Raw genomic sequence first — 20730 nt, forward strand, 5'->3', positions numbered from 1 at the left:
TATGATCTTCCAATAAGTTTCATTGTGTGTGATAAATTAATCATCTGAGGCTTTTCCTAATCTTTTTCATGCCATTCTTCAGCTTATTCCTCAGTAATCGTAGTGTGAATTACCACACATTGGCTACAAGGATATGGCTACTACTGTACAAGGATCAACTAAGGATAAATGTTCGAGATCTAGTGTTTTGTTGACGATACTCTTTCGAGAGAGAGAGTATCCCAAATTACATCTGAGAATTACTGTATTTCACTGTACTATGCTTTTGAGTGTTCTGAGAAAGCGGACGCCTTGAATGAGAGGTGTTTTATATCCTTAGATTTCAAGCAAACCTGTCAAGATGGTTTAAATTACCAAAGCATTTTCTTATCAAATAACGTAGTTTGTTAGGAAAAACTGCTTCATCCATCATGGCTGTCCAACGAAACCAAGAAAGTATGAAGAATTTGCTAATTGTGTGGGAAGAGAAACAGATGCCAAACGTGCTACTTCCTCCCTCTCCCGATGTATACAAACACCCTGTGTGAAATGCATGAAAAACAACCAGCTTTTAAAATGAAGTTCACAGAAACGTTCAAGTAGTTTTCTAGAGACACAGAGCTATCGCACTTTAATATTTAAAGTGGCATGTTTTATCTTTCTTTTTAAACAGAAAGCTCATTTTTCATCCACAATATGCAACAAAAATGAGAAACTGAAAAGTTACAGTTCACTAAGTAGCAACTTTACACATTTTAAAATGAAACTTTTAGACTGTGCAGCCTTTTTTTAAAGCACTTGCGAAACGAACTTTATAATAATGCAGGGTCTGATCATAGTACCGACGAGTGACCATCGGTTTTAATTCTTATGAATCCATTTTCCACCTTTGATACAATTTTCTTTACTCTGAACTAAGAGGATCTAGACATCAGCTCTTCTCAATGATAGTTAATTTGTGTATGAATGTAAACTACATTCAAAACACAACAGGCACAGATCTGCGAGAGTAATGGAAACTAGAATTATCTTTCCTGGATATTAAACTTCTCCCTTTACTAATGCTGCAGTTTCTCTTCAGTGTACACCAAAACGTTCTGCTATCATGTGCCTGCAGGAAATTTTCTCATACTTTAAACTAGTCTGCCATAACAGAAAATTTATGGCGGACTTAGATAGTGTCAGATCTTTCTTTAGAACATGCCTATTACAATGTGTTTGAGATTATCATGTTCTCAGGCCAGTTTATCTATTTTGAAGAAGGCAAGCTTCCACTCTTAAGGGACAGTGTAACTCAATCTTGATTGACAGGTGCAGAAAGGCACTACAAAAGAAATCTTCCTATAAAATGGATACCAGAGATAACCCATACGTCGATAAAGGGGAATGAGTGCGAAAGTTAGGGGAAAAATTCTAAGTTCGGTAATTTTGATCGTTTTTGTATTACATCACTGGAGTTGTTAAAATTGATCGAATTAGGAATAGAGAAGATTTAGTTTAGAGTATTTTTTAAATTTTCCTTAGAATGGATAGGAAACCTAATTAACATGGAGGTATTTAATTCCTAAGAACAGAATTTTGGTGAAAGGTTTAACTGCTTGTTAGTGTCACAATGCATGAGGAGTTACAGTAACTATAGCAAGTGCCAAGAAAGAAACAAAAGGTAATGCTTACTTGGTAAGCACTACTTAAAAAACTAGTCGAATTAAATCAAATCCTTTAAATAGATAGTAATAAATCTGAAACAGTGTAGTGCACTAAATACAAACCATGGTGAGTGGGTGTCTTTGTGGGAAGGAGTCACTAAAACGTTATCTGGGTATCGTATTAGTTGATGACATGCCACTGACGTGAAAATTGTCTCACTGTAGAATATATTACATTTAGTATGAGTACAGTTGTTACCACCTAGAGAAATTATAAATTGAATAGATGACAATTTAATAGAGTAAACCGCTCCAGTATTAAAAGTAATAACTCGGGAACAGATAATGCTAGTGACCATTCGGCTGACGATAGCCGACTCTCAATCATGAATAAGATGCCGAAGAGGGATTTAATAAGAGAATCTTTTGTTCAACTGTTTACGACATATTGAGTTTCAAATGGTGGCATTAAAATCCATACCGATTCTGTGGGAGGGAATATTTTGTGGATTAAATCGCAAGCATATTGGAGTATAGCTGCTTGGAGTTAGTGATATAAATAAAGCTACGTGTAAAGGAAAGATAAATTCTGAGATGTTTGTTAGCAGAGACCGAATGATTTTACTTGGGATTATTTAAAAGCATATGGAAGAATTTTGGTGCTCTATCTACTGTATACCAAAGATTTCATATCGAGGAATTCATATTCGGAGCAATGGCAGTAAATTGCAGTTCCACTAGTTCGTGCACTGTATGCGATTGTGAATTTGTTAATAGTGGGATCAGTTTGTCACTAACTGAAAATAGTTTGCTGGCGATGGTATCCATATAAATAAAACTATCAAGTTAAGGACATAAAATATGTAACGTTGAAAAGATTTTGAAACAACAACAAAGGAAATATATGGCAACTGACTTCGATGTAAGGATAAAGCGTATTCAAAGTAATAATAGTTGGAGTGTTTGCATTAATAGAAGGAGAGGTCAACATGAAAGTGTACTTTGAATGGTATCACTTCCTTATATACAAATGTAGAAGCTTCAAAAATAAACTGAAATAATTTAACTTATTATATAAAGAAATTATACAGACATTAAGGTATTCGGGAGTCTTTTCTGAACTATCACCTTCGTGCTTACAAAGTACAGTATATAATAATAATAATCAGACGAGATCGAATAGCGGAAATAGGAGGGGGGGGGAGTGTTATTAATTATCAAGCAAGTTTCAAACTGTCAGATCGATGATATGTTGAATTCCTATTCGAAACAACGTGGTGCATAAGAATGAGGATATGCAGTTGATGACGGGAATATGCTGTTGTAGTGAATGAAGTAGTGATAATATAGGGCTCAGTTAAAAGAGATAAGAAAGAATATTAATAATGGAAATTTTAATGAGTAATTCTGGAGGTAGTAAAATTCAACATATACGTGAATGTAGTCGAGAGTCAGATTAGAGGATCTTTGATTTCAAAACAACGTAAGAGGAAGTAGGGACGGCCCATATTAATCATTTAGAACACTTTTGTGATAACGATCATTTGACATTGGAAGGGGAATTAAGACTGAAGAGAGAAACAATTAGAAAGCAACAGGTTTGAAGTGAAAAAGATAATTATAATTGGAAAACATTATTTAATGGAACACTAACGCGTATGTTAAATTACGTAACATACTCTGCGTAATTTAATGTTTGAATTTATTCCTAAAAGTACATTTGATAATAAACCTGGAGTCATATAGATGAATAATCAAGTTCATAAAATACATGAACTTGATTATGGCGGATAAATAAGGTAGAAAATTAAATTAATTGTTAACTAAAAAAACACAAAGCAAAATTTCAACTAGCACGGAATGGTAATATTTCTCAAAGCTTCTATACATATGCAAAAAAGTGTAAGGATGATAGGAACGACTTCAGTAACTAGATGCTCTGTAACAATTTTGAATGATCCTGTTATAGAAGTAGAAGAATTTTACATTTTAAAATAAAAGAAGTCGTGGTTAATCTTTTCATCAACAGTGGAATTCAGTGCAGATTGAGAAGGCGTTCTGATTGAAAATATACAAGGCTATTTCAATTTTTAAGAATGGTTAAAATCACATAATGTAGAGAATTATAGACCAGTGAGTCTTATTAGTACAACTTACAAACTAATGGGAAAATTAAAGTTAGGAATGGTATGTAGCATATTATTGACAGGCATCACTTGAGCAGAGCAGAGCACAGCATAGTTTCGTTAAGGGTAGAGTGACTGCGATAAATCTGCTTACATTTTATGAAGTTACACGGGGAAACCAAGATGAATAGCTATGATGCGATTTTTTGGGGTTCTAGTAAAAAAATGTTGGCATCATTCCAAATACCTAGAAATAAAATGTGCCAAATGGCTATTGATGACCTAGTGAGATGGGCTGGAAGTTGGTTGACAGACCACATGAAGTGGTGTACAGTGAGAAGTCTTTAACGAACCAGGTTGCTAGGACCGGCCGCCTAGCTTCTGATGTTGGAACCTTTATTTGTTCAATATATTCATAAGTGATTTAGGTTCAAATATTAAAAATGAAATTTCATTTGGATAGAATAATCATGTGAACATATGGAATTCAACTAAAATATCTAACATTTTGGTTGATATGATATTTTAATTCAGGAATCATTATATATATATATATATATATATATATATATATATATATATATAAATCAGCTAACGCCTTTTTATTCCCGTATACGGGAGTAGGCGAGGCCATTTAGCCCTATCTAACTTTTGGAGACTGAGTGGGCAGTTCAATCTCCACTGACTGGTACCCAATCAGAGACAGATAAGCGGTACTCAGTGAAGAGAGACGGCTCAAATATGCCGCCATCTTGTGGTCCCTAACACAATATATTTAACGTCTGAAATAATGTGGGTTCTACGGTCGATTTTCTTGAGTTAACAGGACGAAAAACCCGAGTTTCCGGGAGGAAAAACCTGCTTGCCCGTGCCAGAGATCGACTAACTCGGGAACCGGTCGAAAAAAGGCTTAGAAAAATTTCCTCTAGTCGCCGACTACACTCGAACCAAGCCTTCCTTCGTGCGGCCAAGCGCAGTGGTGTGCAAACGCCACATCCACTGAGCTACACATTAGAGAGAGAGGAGAAAACAAGTAAATTCAGAAGACTGTACGCTTAATTAAAAGAGCATTAACTTGCAGGAGAATAGAAGACATGGTGCCGTTAATCTAGTCGGGGAAATCTGATTAATTTAAGCCTAGTAGTAGCTAGATTACTAAAAGAAATCGCTCACAAAAATTGGACACGTCAGACCCAACGAAAACGCCTTGCTTTCATTTGCTATATTAGAGATGCACCTATAAAATCCTGAAACAATTTCAACTTTTGTACCTTTATCCTCCAAATCAAATGTAATCTACATTAGTTTTGTCGAAGATACTCACTTCCGATCAAAAACCAGCGGTTGATTTATAAAATTTTGTTTGCTTCGGTTATTCTAAATTCAGTCTTCTGAATTTAGAATTAAGTCTCAAGACATTAATGCTGTGAGGCCAATATATTACATCTATTAATTGCAAGTATTCTCTGATCAGTCCACTGTGACTGCGTCTGCATTGCAGGAGATTCAACTGTAGTAAATACTAAACACAAGAAACTAATCTAGTGAAAACACTCTTGAAGTTTAATTTTTTATTAATGAAATTTTGATTTGCATGTTTGGAAGATACACTTGGTAATTTACAAGAATTTATTGCCAGTCATAATATTAAGTCATGGTTAACGATAATCAATTAAATAATTTGATTTATCGTTAACTAGAGACTCAATACAAAAAAAGTAGTTTTAAGATTCCAAATTGCCGATAACTGTTTTTTTAATTCCAAGAAATTGATTTGTATTAGTTCTTTCACTTCTTCGTTTTTCCCCGATTATCAGATTAATTCCAAATTTCATAGATTGATGGAAATAATAATAGCCCATTTTGTTAAAAGAGGAACTAGAATTATAACAAGAAGTACTTAATGTCATGAAGAGAGCTGGAAAAATAAGAAGAATAAGGAATATGCAATAACCTCGCATCACTAAAGTAGAACCAGTTGTAGCTGGATATCATACTAAACTTAGTAACTTCAATTTCAAACCATCCTTGGTCAATGTTTTTTCTATTACATAGTGATAAGATACATTCAACTGCTTTGTTACTTGTCCTACAACTCAAGCACTCAGGATTTCAATAACTCTCCGCTAAGTCAATTTCGATTCTGAATTTATTAAAAACCGATAAGAATACTTAATTCTCGATACCCGTACACTTCCTAAATAAATACTCCAAATTAATTTCTTTATCTTCTCTTTTTTGCATTATATTGGAAATTATTCTAAATATGAGAACTGCCACGTACATAGCCTATCCTGGAAAAGTCAAATCTTTCTCATTAAATTATCAGCATCTGTTTCTCCTACTCAAATTTTGAAGTATTGGAGAAATATATTTATGGACAAGATTTGCCAACGTGAACACTGTTAACGTGACGATTCATGAGGGTTCATGTATTTCTTTATTAGCATGGAGATGATGTAGCATGTATATATATATATATATATATATATATATATATATATATATATATATATATCAAATGTCTATTTACTTATTGTACGACTCATTTCTCGGACGGATACAGCTTTTATGCAACCAATAGCAATTCCCACTACAATCCAGGAGAGGAACGTCCATATGCACCACAGGTATAAGTTCGAGTCTTTTACCTACATAAAAATTCACACTCGCTTTATGAGACATTTTTATAGAAGCAGTTATTTATTCAGGTTTCCGTGGCAGTGGTCTGAATTATCTATTGCAAGTTTGCCTGTTTTTGCAGAATGATAACCTTCCGCCAGTATGATATCAAGGTGAACGTAAAGATCCCTCGCATACCAGGTGTGCGCACTCCGGGACATTTTCCAAAGGGAAAATGTCGAAGTCCTACGACTGTACTAAGGAGTATCTCAAGTCAGGAAATTAAATTCGACTCGCCTCTTAAAGTAGTGTAGGAAAAAAAAGTTCTTTACTTTCATAGGTAGAAATCTTCAGCAATAAGTTATAGCAGCGAATTCATGTAGCTTTATGAAATATGCTTAGAAAAAGATTTTAAACGGATATACTAATTAGTTTAATGTCTATATAGATGTGTGTGTAAAATGTAAGAAATGGAGGTGTTTTCAATTCCGACAGAAAGCAGTCGAGGCTATGAGGCCAACGTATGTCTGTTAGATGCGCGTTATTCTGGCTGCTTTTGAGAAGGTGCCTATTGATGAACGATTAAAATCTCGAATTTCCGGGAGGAAAAACCCAGAAACTGTATGAGAGAGAGAGAGAGAGAGAGGATAAGATTATCTATTTCCTACGTATAAGTTGACTTTTGTATATTCACACTTATAGCTTGTATTCCTATGAGCTTGGCCAAATGGTAATGGTGATTGTTCATTATGCATGCACTATAAATAAAGTATAAACTTAACCTGGTGCAGTTCATGTATTGAATTCCTAGATGGAATAGTTTCGCGTAAAAGTTTTCCCCACCTGTCAATTAAAGAAAAATACATAAGGACAATTTTTCCCATTCAAATGTAGAAATAAAATTTTAAAATAGTAAAACAAATCAATAGCTAGATTATCGTCGTATTTCTTAATTCAATAATTTTAAGTTAAGTTCAAATAATGTCTCTAATTTGAAAGACTGTAGCTGTTCTGAGAAAAAGTTTGGATTTTGTCACGTCAAGTTCTGCATGTACTTTATCCCTTGTCATGTTTTCGAGTACAACCTCCCCCCCCCCCCATTTAAAGGAATATTTCATGATGGGAAAGATTCTCCACCCCTTATAAAGCCCATTTTATGGCATTCAAGCTGGAGAAAGATATTCCACTACGAACTCCCCTTGGAGGCTTAACAAACACATACGAGTACACATGACTTTACAAGCGATTCATGTCTCGATGTGTGCACTGTTCAGTGGTGAACTTAAATGCATTAAGAAATCTTTCGTTGTTAAATGTTTCTTATTAGAATATTAAAACTAATGAATATATATAATTTATTAGAAAGACTAGCCTTATGCTTGCTGTTTCTCTTTGTTAATACTACTATTATGCGAGTATATATGGCAGGATTAAAATATACATAAAATGAAACTTTCTTTCTCAAGTCAACTAAGAGAAGCTAATGCTTTCAAGCTCTCAATAATAAATTAACTGAAAGTGAACGAACAAAGGCTTTCCATACACTCATATCTTTTATTCAGAATAGATGATAATCATGAACAAATAAGATTACGAAACGATAATGCAAAAACTGATAAAAAAAATTAAGCTACAATTATGAAGATAAGGAAAGAGGACGAAACAGATACGAAACAATAGGATATGAGCTACTGTATGTTCTTTCATTCGGCTCAGTCCTTTCAAGCAAACAATATAAAAGGTCACCCTATGCGGCCTAGCGAAACAAAAAAAAAATTCGTTATCTACTTCAGTGTTTAGTAATAAAGTCACTTATCGACACATTTCGATTCTACTATAAAAATCTATAATGAAATATACAAATATATATAAGATTAGACTGAAACCACGTGATATAAGCACTGTGTACTAATATTAAATGTTCCATTCACGACCTATGCTATTTTTTTTAATTCAACACACACCAAACATTCTGTAGTATGATGAGCAAATTTATTTTTTAATTCTGAATTCCACCAACGAAAGCTTGTAAACTTGGAGAATATTAGTACTATGCTAATATTCTGAGTTCTTAACAGTTGGCCCAACGGTCCGAGAACTCTGCTTCAGAGACAAAACTTGAAACTCTTTCGAGCCACTTCAGCATTCAAAGTGGTGATCTCACACAGAAGGATGAAAACTGCCTACCATGTGAAGATTTTCACAAACGCCCGTGCCACAGTAAGATTCGGCTCCACAGCCTGCTGGTCTGAGAGTGGAAATGATATACACTCAGTCAACCAGGTCGACATCTTTAGTTTACTTAAGTTGCTCAACTTTCAGAATATTTAATGACTCCAATCTAGGTTATCTCACTGTAGAAGGGGAAGGAAATCGTTGATTCCCCCCCCCCCTTCTACAGTGAGATAACAGCATATGTAGAGTACAACAACAACACAACAAAAAATTAAACCAGTCTTTAGAGCCTTAAGGATCAGACTGATTTAATAATACATACTTCTAACCAATGCTTCCCCCCACACTTTTTTTTTTTTTTGTAAAAGGAATATGTCCCGGTACTCATTCTTAGCCAGCAGAACAACTGAAAATTTAAAAGAATATAAAAAGAAACTAAAAAAATTATTTACCGATATTCTTACTTCACAGTGTGATATATTTATGGAATAAGAACATAACATACAGTAAAAGCATATAAAAAAATAAAATGTATGATAATTTTAATAAAATGTTATATAGAAAATATAACAGAAGTCTTATATAGTAATATTTTAACGACAGACGTAGTGAAAATATACTTTTCATTAAATAACTAAGTTTTTTTGAATACCAGGAAAACGTATAAAAATTACTGAATATTAGAAATTAAATGCACGGCATCCGTGTGGAAAATGATACGGTTAATAAAAGGCACCAGTACGCAGTACAGTTGGGTACTGATAAAAAAATTATATAAATCAGATTTTTAAGGTTCAAAACTATATTCATTAAACGTTCCGTGAACTACTTTTACTACCTGTTCTGGTAATCCACTCCTTGCGACGCGACCCTCTTTGCGTAAAGTAAAGCTCAAGGTCGCAAAAACGAAAATACGAATCAAAGTTCAGAAAAGAAACAGAACAATGATTTCTTGTTTTTATGCAAAGTGTAAATTAGCATGAGGATTTTTAACAATTGGACAGTTACTCTTGTAGGACTGGCTTTACCTAGGAATTCTAGTCTTGCTTACATGCAAATTAGAAGCAAGTCAGAATTGGGAAATTTGAGTTAATGCTATTGACATTTGAAAAGGATTTACTTACATTTTCTGGCGCCAGGTCAATAATAAAATTCATACTCCGAATATTTAAAAAAAATTCTCCTTTCAAGTAACTCGGTATTGATATTCGTTGGAATTATGAGGACGCAATTAAAGTTCATTCAGCATTTAACTGCGACGAATTTGCCTATTTGGGGATGAAATTCCTGCCCTTTCTAAATGCGACCGACTAAGTTATCCTCAAATGAAAACCCCTAAAGATTTCTTTGCTTGTGAGAAATACTTGTTAGAAACTGGGAGGTATGACAGCAGTTTTGCAAAAGAGTGTTGAATGAGTGGATGAAAATTGCTAGAGCCAGTTGCGTGCTTTGTCGGTGAATGATCTCAAAGCAAAATATGCAGGGTATTCTGCAGATATTGATGGTTGGGGGTTGATGTTAGCTGACCACTCGCGATGAGTCTACGAATTCCATGGAGGTGCCTATATATACATACGATTTGTTTTCTGTATGCAAGGATAAAACGCCAACTACCAACTTGACAATGAACGTATATGGAATGATGACAGGATGGAAGATTACATTTAAAAATGGGAGTCAACCCACATGATTCATCAAACAGGTGTATGACAATGAGGATGAGCGATGTCTCGAGAAAACTACGTTCATACACTAATCAGATTATTTTCTGCATGTCATGCTCGTGTTCCATTTACCATACACTCTGGTGCGAATTTGGATCGGTTGGTTTGATCTTTACAAGCAGAAACGGAATCACACATCTCACTTTTGTTCAGCTTTCATTTTTCTTTTTATCATCCCAAGGCTGCATGAAAAAAAAACCCGTTTCCTGGACTTTCCCAAAGGAAACGAGATTTTCAATCCAGCAAAACAGCAAACTGTCCAAAATAATACAAAAGGTTACAAATACACACAGTTTATTTTATTTATATCCTATGACTGTTGTAGCCTGTGTGTTCACGAGGCAGGTTTGCCTGCTTGCGGGATGAAAAACCCCACATAAACTGGGGGGAAAACCCTTCTGTCCACGCCCAAGACCGGCTATCTTGGCTATGGCTGAGAAAGATCCTTAAGCTACTCAAGTCGTCGACGGGAATCGAACCTAGGACACTCCTTCCCCAGGTATATGGTTGCGAAGCGCATAGCCACTAGGCTAGCCGTGCGGACAAATACACACAGTAGACTGGCATCATAACCTGGCGAGTTTCAAACGATAAAAAGAAATTATGAAATAAATATCAAATAAATTATTATTTCTAATAAAGATGAACTACAAATACAATACTTTTGAAACAGCCTTTGTAGACAGGTAATATCAAGTTCTTGTGATCAAAAAGGTCACGTATTCTCTTTAATGATATATGCACGTAAACACAAGAAAGATATTTAATTAACCAAATATTTCGGTCTGGAAACAGCAGACCATCCTCAGTGGTATTAGAAGAACAGTTTAAAAAAAATACAAGCTAGAATACTAACAATAGATCGTTAAAAATAGAACACGCCGCGTGATGTTATATCACTAAGTATGAAAATTAATATTTTGAAGTAGAGACATGATCGAAAAAAAAAAAAAAGGAGAAGGAAAATGAGAAGACAATTTGTTAATAGGTGAATAAAGACAAATTTTCTCCTAAAGACAAACGCTCAACTTTATCCCTTCCTGGAGTTTATCAAATTCCTTGCAACTGTGATCTCTCCTATTTTGGACAGACTGGACGTTCTCTTGAAAAAAGAATCCAAGAACATCAATCCTCCATTCTTCACAACAAACCTGAAAAATCTGGATTGGCTCAACACGGGATTGAAACTGACTACAGCATCTTTTGATTCAGGACTCGCCTCTTGCATAGATCCCGTTATAGGTTTGAACGTTTGTTCAAGGAAAGCGTGGAGGCCTTGCTCCATCGTCCCAACCTGCATCGTAATGACTGTATATCTATATCAAAAATCTGGGAAAGTCTAATCAAGATTACTCATTAATTTTTTTTTTTTTTATGTCTTTACTTCAAAATATTCCGTTTCATACTTAGTGATATAACATCACGTGGCGTGTTCTATTTTTAACAATCTATTGTTAGTATTCTAGCTTGTAATTTTTTTTAACTGTTCTTCTAATACCACTGAGGATTAGTCTGCTATTTCCAGACCGAAATATTTGGTTAATTAAATAGCTTTCTTGTGTTTACGTGCATATATCATTCAGTCTTATGTCACAAGTATCCTCAAAAAAGCAAATGTATTCTCTTATAACACACAGTTCATATTATTTACCACTTCCATGTCAAATAAGTCGACATATTTTAAAGTTAGTTGGCCGTACTCGTCAATAAAAAAATTTAAAAAAAGGGGAAATGAGAACACAGTTAGGGAGGGGAGTGGAGAAATCAATGCATTATCATTAGTTGGAAAGATCTGAATTCGAAACTCAGCCATTGTTTATGTGTAATTTCTCTTCCTGAAAAGCCAGGTTTTTACTCCGGAAAAACAAACTATTCAAACTGACAGATAGGACAGACATGGCACACATCGTCTTAGCTACTTTCCATAATACTGAACAAGTACAATCATACAGAAAAACGCTACGATTCCGAAGGAAAATGAGTTCTATCAAGGTCTAACCGAATGTTATTTTTGTCAAGCTCCTGGTTTATAAAAAATACCAATGCCGGGGAAAAAACTTCGTCAGATTTCGAACCATTACCACCCTCCGTTTTTCACTCCATACAATGGATTCCTGCATTTACTTCCTCCACTCTCCTCTCCTAACCTAACTAGTCGATCATTAATTGCAATACAAAGACAAATTTCTACTTTGTATTCCATTTTTCATTCATACGAAAATATCGTTATAGTTTAGTTTCCTCTTTTGTATGCCAAAGCATAATGACTACGATTATCACTACGATTGTCTGGATTTCTGTTCAGGACATGGATTAGTTATTCCTAATACCATGTTCCAACATCAAAATGTGCACATATTCACATGGAGAGGTTTCATAGTCTTCCTGCGTTTTGTTATTTTCATTTGGTGATCGGCTTAGAACTGAAATATGAAGGTATGAAAATTCACTCATTTTTCTTGAACACTCTTCTTGTTATAAAATCTAAATGAACAGAAATTCTAATAAGTCAAACTTCAGAAATCCATTTGTAAAAAAAAATGTAATAAATATGAAAGCCAATAATATTTATCGTGATGAAAAAGTTGAGGACTGAGCAAAGTGAGGAACTGCTAACCTAGCGATGTTCTTGAATCCCGTTTCTCAAAAACAGTTATGACATAAAAGTGCACTATGCGAGCGGAAGCGTCATCGGTACATAGATATTTAAGGACACTTGGAAGTTTTCTGTTTTCCTTCGCGGAGAATTTAAGTTGTTGACTTTGATATTTCAGACATTTGACAACGTTTGGAATAAAAGACTTTAAGTAAACTTTGAAAAATCTTTCAAGGCTATCTTTAGCTTTCCTAAGTGAGTGCAAAAAGGCAGCAGGCTTTTCTAGCCAGTCGCTCATTGTATGTGATGGTGGATGACTCTTTATCCTTGTCAATTAGACTATTCTGGTATACCTCATGGTTTTGTTCTTTTTCCCGAGTACTGTTTCCTTCTGCTGGTCGAAAATCCCATCTAGAGGATTACTGATAAGACAACTCTTATGGAGTGGCAATTTTTCACTAAACAAACAAAACTTTAGCACAGCTACGAATATCTCCTCGAGCCATGCTTTTTTTCCAGCCTTACGCTAACCTAGTTTTACTCGTCAAAATGACCAGCAAAAGTGTCGTAATCTCGCCACATATGTTATCATTGGGGGAAAATTCAAATATTAAATTTTTGGAATTTTTTTGGATAATATTTGGATAAATATTCTTAATAAAATATTTTTATTAAGATAAAAATCTACATTTATCGATAGAAACAGCCCTTCTAAAAATTCCACAGCCGCTCTCTTACATCCCAATAGTTTTGTACAAATCCCAAATTTACTGTAATAATTAAACTATTCCCATTTAGGCGGATTAACTTTAAACTTTCAGCCTTCGTAACGCAGTCTGAAGAATTGGTGTGCCTTTTGTAAAGCTGGCGTTGAAATCAAACACGAATGCGATCAAATACACCTCCGAATAAAAAAACTTAGAATAATCAAAGAAAATGTGTTGAATGATTTGCAATTCTAATTTACTGCAGAGATTATAATTATTACCAAATATGAATTAGCATCGTCTAGATCATAGGTTGCCAAACTTTTTCGGGCCACCGCCCACTTTGCAAGACATAAATTTTGTAACGCCCGCCATTATAACAGTTTGAATAAAACCATATTTCAAATACTCAATACTGTACTGTCGACATTTCTTCTTATATTCAGACATAATGAAGTAATAAAATTTGCAAAAATATTCACAAAATAAATGATTTAATTTACACTTTGTATGACTCCACTTATCTATCACATTTTCGACTGATAATGGTTGGCAAAGCACACAAAAAATAATGAAACTTATTCCTAAACCACTGGTATTTATAGATTTGAAATCTAGCCCGAATAGACTTGCATGCATTGACTTGTTTGCAATACCATCATACTCGTGCTTTGAACAAGTCACTGCAAGCACCCATGTGCCTGTCAAAACATGCTGAATTGAGTGAATTACCTACGTAAGTAATAGTTGACCGACATACTACTAGTTAAGAGTCGTCTGCTTCGTGGATAGACTAAAGCCTGTATGACACGATCAATTTTTACAATAGTAAAAAATTAATAAATTTTTTAAATATATAAAACATAGAAGTTAAAATATCCTGTACGACACGTTCAACTTTCTCATTGACATAGAAAATTGACATCTATTTCTATCTGACATGGTAAATTTTCAAATGATTAAATTATTGAAATAGTAAATTGATAAAAAAAAAAAAACTGATCGTGTAAGACGGGCATAAGATGAATTAAAATTAAATGTTTAAATTTTAAACGATTATCTAATCGCAAAATCACGAAAATAATTAATTTTTAAATATATATTATTAATTTCTTCTATAGAGAGCCACCGACCCCTAGACCGCCCCCAAATGCTTCTGATCCCACTATAGCCCCCCTAGAAGGCTTCAACGCCCACTGGGAGGCGGTACCGCCCACTTCGGGAACCTATGCTAAATCTACGTACTTTATAGATTATATAACCATGCAAACACATAAAAATGCAATATAAATTATAAGAGAACTTATTTGAAATCACTCACAAAATTAGAATAATGTTTAACGTGGTTCAAAATATTAGAATATTCCAAACTTTTCCGATTGGTTTTGAGGAGAGAATAGAAATAGCATATATTTCAGTAGCTGTGGGATTGCTCGTGTGTGAGGAATCGTTTGCGCGTTGATTTCAGTTAATCATTTGCTAAACATCGGTCGAACGAGTGACATATCGGATGCTAAGAAGTTTCATATGGTGTCTCTAAACAAATAAGGCCAAACTCAACAGTTTATAGCTAAGGAATTGAAATGTTCTCAAGCAAGCGTGAGTAGAGTATTCAGGCAGTATTCTAAGAACCGGAGTTTTCAAAAGAATCGCTGCAATAGCGGTCGAAAGGTAATAACTACATCAAGAGATGAGAGAAGATTGAAGAATATCTGAAGAAAAACCTCTTTCGGAGTGCAAGATATTTTCACAGGAGCCGGAAAGAACTATATTCTCAAACATTGGTACTATTTCTCTTCGAATTCTCTGCTCTAAGAGGACAACAACGTCACTTATAAGCAACACCCACCACTACTTTTGCCTTTTCTATCCTGCAAAAAAACGACTTCACATATCTGGTTTTAAATCACGTGTGCCTAAGACGAAGGCTTAGGCACACGGGATTTAAAACTCTGCCATAACCTTGGAAGCCATAACCATTCTGCTTATGGCTTCCAAGCAAAAGACAGCCAGAGTGTAATGGCTTAAGCAAAGACTATTTTAGGATCAAGAGGACTGGAAAAAAAATGTACTTTTTAGCGATGAAAGTATGTTTTGTAGGTCCCATGGTCATCAAGGGATGCGTGTTTGGCGTCTTAAGCAAGAGGCATTTGATAACGAATGCATGAAACGTTTGGTGAAATTGGCATCCTCTATCATAGTATGGACTTGTATGACCGCAGAGGGTCCAGGCAGGCTGTGTATTGTGTACGAAAGAAATTCCAAATTGTACCAAAAAATTCTTGAGCACTTTATGTTACCGGCATCGGAAGGTTTATGCGATGGTAATTTCCGTTTTAAGCAAGATTCAGCTTCTTGTCGCACTTCCAAGACCACTACTAGATGGCTCAAAGAAAGGCAAATCAATGTAATTCCTTGGCCTGCAAACTCACCAGATTTAACCCCCATTGATAATTTGTCGGGAATTATGAAGAAATGTCTCCAAGAAGTTGCCCCAAAAGACAAAAGTTAACTCGTTTCCAGTCTGCATACCATAAGGGCATGTTTTTATAAAGACTGAACCACTAGTAAATAATATGCTCAACCGTTTAAGTACGGTCATAAAAGATAAGGGGAGATGCAACAAAGTGCTAATTATCATCATGTTTCCCTTTGACTGTAATTTTTGTGCATTTATTTTCGCATCATTTTAATATTTTGAACCACGTTCAAATTATTCTAATTTTTTGAATGCTTTTCAAATAACAGTTTTCTTATAATTTGTATACATTTTATATGTTTACATGGTTACGTAATCTACAAAGTACGTAAATTTAGATGATGCTAATTCATATTTGGTAATGATTATTTTCTGTGCAATAAATTAGAATTGCAAATCATTCAACACATTTTCTTTGATTATTTTTTTTTAATTTTTTTTTTTTTAAATTCGGAGGTGTATTTCTAGTTGATATCTCAATCTCGGAAACGAAAATTCCTTTAGTTTGAGTACTTTCCTCCTGCAAAATAAACCACCCAGCCAACTAATAAAAGACAGAGTATATAGTTTGGATAAACAAACTAAGAAATATTCCCTTAAAAATACTGAATTCTGTTCAGAAGCGAGTAAAGCTAACAAATGGCTTTCACACTTACTTATTTCGTGTACAAGTAGGCTCGGTTCCTGCTTCATATGTTTTCTGCAACTGTTTACGAAAATCCCACTGGTATTTGTAATTCGCCACTTTTTTTTCCCACAGCATAAGATTCTTTCTTTTCGGTTATTCATCTCTGAACTTCGACTCTTTAAGATCTTTCTTAGTCAAGAATAACCTTAGTTCACTGACTGTGAAGTGCACTCCGGATTTATGATTTCTATTAGAAATTTCTCTCTCTCTCTCTCTCTCTCTCACACACACACACGTCAGTAGGAGTGGATAGGTTTTTGATGTCAGCAGCAAGGGGGGGAAAAAGGTGACGGAGCCTGAAGTTTTTATACGGCAGAACTAAAACCAGGAATCAAGAAAATACTTTCTCGAATTTAGTAATGCGGAACGAATTCGATGTAATATCCTTTGTTGTATCAGTAACTTATGCATGAGACCTAAGCTAAAAAGCCGTCTTCAGTAACAAAACATTTCAAAATTAAAGACAAACTAAGCGTTCTCTTCAAAAATTGTTAAAGTTCTACTCAGCAGGATACTTTCAGAGTTGCAATTCAATAAGATCTTAAAAATGAAACTTCGCAAATTTTCAATTCCAAATTTCAAAAAAGAAATCTATAATTAAATAAAATACATTATATTAAGTCCCCTCCCCACCAGCCAAGGAAGTACCGAGTCTCCTGGTTGGAGAGTTACAGCATTCTTCCACAGCATCCCTTAAGGGCGAGTGAGTGATTGCGTGTGTGCGTTCGTTCGTTCGTTCGGGGAGATGCTTTGTATGCTTGTGTAAAGAAAAAAAAAAACATTTACCTCCGTATGATATCGGTTAACTTAACTCTAATTAAAAAAAATATATAAAAAGGTTCTTCGAGTCCTAAATGACTCGAGTCCAATAATTCCAGCTAAAGGAAATCGTTAACGACTGAGCTACAGAGACTTAGTCGGATATTTTAATTATAAATTTAAGTACTTGATTTTGTAAACTCAACTTGAATTAATCATCCACCCTCGTCTTAATGCGTTAGTATCAAGGGCCTGCCACGGCTAATTGACTTGGCTTCATATATAAATGCAAATTTGTGCTATGATGGGGTAATAATACTAACTACTGTGCCAAAGCATATTTCTTTGACTGGTATGCGTGTGGGATCAAAAAAAAAATTTTTCCAAGAGGAAAAAAATTCGCCACCTCCTTATCAGATCGATAAACAACTTTTAGTCGAAAAGTTCTTAAGTTCTTTGTGGTCTAGACGGAATTCGAACCAAGAGCTTTCTGACCGAAAGAGCATCAATATCCACTGATGCTATCAAGGTACTTTTTAATTCACATAAAATCTAATTATGAAATTGTAAATATCAATTAAAGACTTAATTATTAAAGTAAAAAGGGTGCAAAAATTAAGACATCGTTTTGAGGGGGCTAGATGTAAAAAGCTGGAAATTTCTGCTTTAAAAGGAACGTGCTGCATTTTGCTGGCATTTTCTGCTGTCTGATTTAGACTAAAATCTTATAGTATAAAAAAACAAAAAAAACATTCCTTCAAATACCAGAAGCGACGAGTTTCTGAAATGTTATTCAGCCGCCAAAAATATCAATATTATGGAATAAAAAAAAAGTTCCCGCCTTATTCTTCTGGACATAGGCTTTTGTATGCAACATTATTAGTAATAACTTCATATTTTAGTCTTAGGATAAGGCTTACAGTAATTAGTGATTTCGTCTGATCTCGCTACACTTCTGGATCTAATTACGCTACTTCAACCTTGGTGGTGTCTACACTAAATAAAATCTTTTACATCCCCAGAGCATATCACGCTAGAAATAATTAAATATTCACAGTGTGAAATATACTGTTAGTGGTTTCTATTTCGAAATCCGGAAATAAACAATAAGGCGTTTAACGGAAAATCAGCTAAATGAGATTCGGTGAGAGTATAGCAAAAGCATCCAGGACCATTTATCGTAAGTCAACTGAGCGAAAAATCAGTAGCTTGAAAAGGAAATATGCTTTCTGGATCTCGAGAAAGCTTATGACAAAGTCCAATGGAAAGGCATTTATAAAACGTAAGAAAAAAAAGACATCCCAAAATTTTTAAAGGAATGCAGAAATTATGAGTTTTTCTAAGATTTCATAAAAAAGGCAAACTTAGATCCAGAAAATTCCCAGTAGTAATTGACAGTTGAATACCAGGTCAGAACTCGTGTTCATAGGCAAATATGGATGGCCAATTCGGAGAAGTATCTCCTAGACAAAGTGAAGGTGAAGAGACTGCTAGATTGGGGATGAAAGTTTCTTATTTTTCTATTAGATCTATAGGTGAATTTGTCTTCAGCTTCCATTATCATATCATCAATCTCACTCTTCCATTGTAAACATCAACATCGAGAAGTAATTATTAAAATTCCTCTGTTTGTTCATAACTGGCTTGCAAAATCTTACTTGTATCATTACTTACACTACCTTCCTTTCGATTTGATTTACTAATTACTTTCTACCCCCCCCACCCTCTTAGAAATTGGTCTTAATATTCCTAAGCTAATGTGGTGCATATTGAGCTTTGAAATTTTAATTTAATATTTGTTTAATATTTTTCATTAATCATACTTTTCCGTATGATATTCCAGATCCAATTCTTCCCATTTTTTCCTCTTATGGCGGATTTCTTTGGTTATTCATCCAATTAAGGTAGGTGTTATAAAACTTATTTCTCGGCATAAACGAAGATATGATTACGAAAGACATCCTTAAAAACTGCCCGTTTATTAATAATATTCGTTCCATTAAACTCCACCTCTCAATTTATGCATTCTAATTATCTTACCCATTTTTTAAATCAGCTTTCCTTCTCGTAATATCCCGATCTTGTTATCCTCTTTCACTGGTTGTCCCTTTAATTGTAATTCTCCGTGATAGTTGTAAATGGTCGCTATCACACAGTGGTAGCGACCATTTAACCGATTAAGTAACCGATTAAGTAATCGACTAAGTAACCGACTAAGTAACCGATATAACTAAGTCTTTGTTCAGATGTTCATATTAAATATAAGATTACTACCCCCCCTTAGTGGGTTCAAGTACATGCTTTAGAAAGCCATCTCAAACTGACTAAAAAAACTGCAACGAGTTCTAACGCCGTTTCATTTCCCAATCAATATCACCGATATTAAAAATCGGACATTATTAATATTTTATCTTCAATGAATAACAGGCCAATAATATAATTACTCCATTAGCTTCCAAGTATGTAAAATTCTTCTTCCGTTGCATGTTAATTGATTTTAATTTCTTTGTGCATTTGTCATTCAATTTAAAAACTATTATTTTAGTCATTTATTTTAAGACCAGTCTTTTCAGTTGTTTCATACAACGCTTCCGCGTTTGTGTATTTTGATGATATCAAGACTAGTCGTCTGAATAATCCAGATCTACCAACTATGGATTCCACTTAATTCCTCGTCTTACATATGTAGCTTTTCAATACTTCAATCGATGACTACGTTAAAACACAACCCTGTTTTAAGAAATTAAAATCAATCAACATGCAGACATTACACAACCCTGTCTCACACCAGTCCTTATCTCAAAGGATCTAATATTATCTGCTGCTCAATAACACAAGTTTTACTTCCTTTATAATTTCATTGGTTATTCTCGCGTATTATCCTTTCAGGAATTCCACAGCTTCTAATAATTATCCATAATGTTTCTCTAACAATATTGTCAAATGCTTTGACAAAATCTATTAAATTTAGATATAATGAGCTAAGTTCTATGCTTTGTTCAGAATAACAGAAAATAATAATAAGAAATATCAAAGAAGTCAAAGCTGTATCAATCTGAGACGACTTACAAGCGCATATATCATTCGATTTGCTTTGCCAAGAGATGTATTCATGAAGTCGTATTCCTCATGGAAAGTTTAGAATCAAAACAAATCAACATGACCTGGAAATGCTAGTAAATATATATATATATATCTTTAATATTTATAAGATGAGGTGGGATATCGT

At 34.4% G+C, this 20730-nt stretch overlaps 2 protein-coding genes across 3 annotated transcripts in view; one reads left to right on the plus strand and one right to left on the minus strand.

Annotated features, from left to right (window-relative positions):
* Nucleotides 1-20730, minus strand: part of LOC150101167 (synaptic vesicle glycoprotein 2C-like) — a 408918-nt gene that overhangs the window by 293653 nt on the left and 94535 nt on the right. The gene's annotated exons all lie outside the window — the stretch shown is intronic.
* Nucleotides 1-20730, plus strand: part of LOC150101168 (glycine receptor subunit alpha-2-like) — a 135947-nt gene that overhangs the window by 34235 nt on the left and 80982 nt on the right. The gene's annotated exons all lie outside the window — the stretch shown is intronic.

Source organism: Typopeltis vanoorti, chromosome 12 (assembly GCF_054136105.1).
Source record: "Typopeltis vanoorti isolate ZY-2024b chromosome 12, IOZ_Tvanoo_1.0, whole genome shotgun sequence".
Lineage (NCBI taxonomy): Eukaryota > Metazoa > Arthropoda > Arachnida > Uropygi > Thelyphonidae > Typopeltis > Typopeltis vanoorti.